We start from the raw sequence: 2,447 nt of genomic DNA, 5'->3' as shown, positions 1-2,447 counted from the left end.
GGATAAAACACATGCAAATACATCTATACACAAAATTTATGCAATAGACACCATTACACTTACATCTAATCACTTAATATAATAACCTAATTTATCACCGGATGAAACCAAAGCAACCCAATTCTTTTCTATTACTCTGTCTACCAAACATGAAAAATCTGCAAAACATTGGGTAAAATATAAGGGGCAGTGACATTTGCTTTAAAATATAGATATCAAACATTTATTACAGTTAAAAAAAAAAGAAAAAATTATTACTCAATAAAACAAAAAAAATTAACTGGTCATCATTAAGTGTAATCAAACAATTCATTACCAATCTTCAGCAAATAATTCCACAAAAGAAGATAACAACAATATAATCAGTAGTCAAAGGCTTGCTAAGCATACAGTATGCATCAATCACCCTTGCAGATTGCTCAGCATCGAAATCCCTTTCTTTAAAAACAAATGATAGGATTAAACAAAAAATATTAGCTTCTCCTATGACTCATTCAAATACACAAACTTTCAAACTATTCACCAAAGAGTAAAGAGACAAAGCAAAATAGTGCAAGGAAAAATATCAAAGAAGGTTATCCAAACAGACCGACCTAAGAATGTAAAAATCATAATGCAATTTGTTTTGCCAATTTTTATATTTTCCATCCAAATTCACACCCTCTATATCATACTTCTTCTCTCCCTATTTTAAAATTTGGGGCAAAGAGAAAACACTTCTTAATTTTAATTATTAGCTGAGAAAAAATTATGATAGCATAATCATCAATTTAAAAGGTAGCAATCCTATTAGTTCTTGGACATAATCATCAATTTTACATAAATTTTGCTCCAAACATTAGTAGAACTCAATCCATATCATTCACAGAAAAATGACAAATTCAACTCAATCTATTTTGGCCTATGATTAACACCCAAAAGGGAAGGTGTTTTGAGAAAACATATTTTTTAAAAAATAAAATGTAGTTTTGTTTTGAGTATACCTTGTTTTGTTTAAATCTTTTATGTCTTCAGTGCTGATGTTAGTCCTGCATGCCCTCCATTAGGCCTTGACCACTTCCATCCATCCACCAAAGGTCCATTCCTGCCAACTGATCATAAAGCAAGCAAGTATCATTAAATTGTAGCTAAATAATAAGCAAAGGTGATATAATGAATGCACAACATCACCACAATAAAAATACTTCTCCGACAAAATAACCTCTCAGGTTTCAGCAGCAACATGAAATTCATCTTCTTTAATGAATTTAGTGAAGGATGAATGATCACACACACTCACAAGGGATTGCTCGTCACGGACAGTTAATGAGCAAAATGTAAAAAGGTAAAAAATTTGCCAACTTTGAGGGTACCCAACATCATAAAAAGCAGAATTGGAACCAAATTTATAAAAAAATTGAGAGAAATGAAGGATGGGGTATCGATAAAATAGGAGTGTACCGATTACTTGAGTTGGAGAGATGAAGCTTGAGGTCTAGGGATGTGAGTTCGATACCGTAGCTCAGCCATTTCCTGAGTTAAGTCCTCTACTTCCTCTTTGTCCTTTAACTTTTCTACTCGCAATTCTTTCTTGTTAGCCTTCAACTCCTGCACATCCAACGGGGTATGAAGGAATGCCGCCAGGGGTGCAGCGACAGCGACTTCAGCATCGCCACGATTTCTGCCCTCATCTCCATCATATCTGAACCCACAAAAAGAATATTAATAATGCTAATAATAAATCCCTCAAAAGCTAAACTGAAACAAAAATTGTGAGTGAAAAGACCTTAAGGAGCATCTTCGATGTGGTAGAGGCGCTTGAGGATGTCATTTTGAACTCTGATTTCAAACAAAAAAATTACGCTCAAAATTTGGTGTTCAAATCCTGATTTGAAAAGAAAAGATCGCACTCAAATAATTGATGCAGAAGAGAGTTATGCTTCATTATATGGGGGACAATGAGTTCTCAATCCATTGTTTACTCTAATCATCCAATCAGAAGCTAGCATTTCCGTTTTCTTCCCCTAAATGGTGGTTTTGGGATTGCTGCCGGATTAATTCTCTTCAACCCATTGGACAAAGATCTTCTCTGATAACCTTCCACCAGGTAAAAAGGTTTTGGCTTTTTGCTGGGAAGCAAAACACAAAAGAAAGAAAAGGTTTGGGAGACACCTGTCACTCTCTCAGAAACCATTTAACAGTGTTAAATAGCGTGTGGTTTTACTGTTTGGCTAGTTAACTATTATATATTAATAGATATTCAAAGTTGATATCATTAACAAAAATAATTTGAAAGATATTAACAATAAATAATATTCTGAAATATTTAAAAATGTAATAAAATAAATTAAATATTAAATATACATTTTTTAAAAATATTTTAGAGATCATATTTTGATATAATTTTTTACAATCACCATTAGATAAATAAGATCTTTTTTTTTCAAAATTTGATAATTTTATATTAA

General features: G+C 32.2%; 1 long non-coding RNA gene across 1 annotated transcript; it reads right to left on the bottom strand.

The window, feature by feature from the left end:
* Positions 1-913: 913 nt before the first annotated feature.
* On the bottom strand, positions 914-1,587 carry LOC140181610 (uncharacterized). Its single transcript, XR_011876582.1, has 2 exons — positions 1,448-1,587; positions 914-1,091 (listed from the first exon to the last, which is right to left on the bottom strand). It is a non-coding gene; the product is annotated as an uncharacterized lncRNA (long non-coding RNA).
* Between the last annotated feature and the right edge of the window lie 860 nt (positions 1,588-2,447).

Source organism: Arachis hypogaea, chromosome 18, assembly GCF_003086295.3.
Source record: "Arachis hypogaea cultivar Tifrunner chromosome 18, arahy.Tifrunner.gnm2.J5K5, whole genome shotgun sequence".
Classification (NCBI taxonomy): domain Eukaryota; kingdom Viridiplantae; phylum Streptophyta; class Magnoliopsida; order Fabales; family Fabaceae; genus Arachis; species Arachis hypogaea.
The sequence above is the reverse complement of the archived record's forward strand: the minus strand, read 5'-3'. Positions and strand labels throughout refer to the sequence as shown.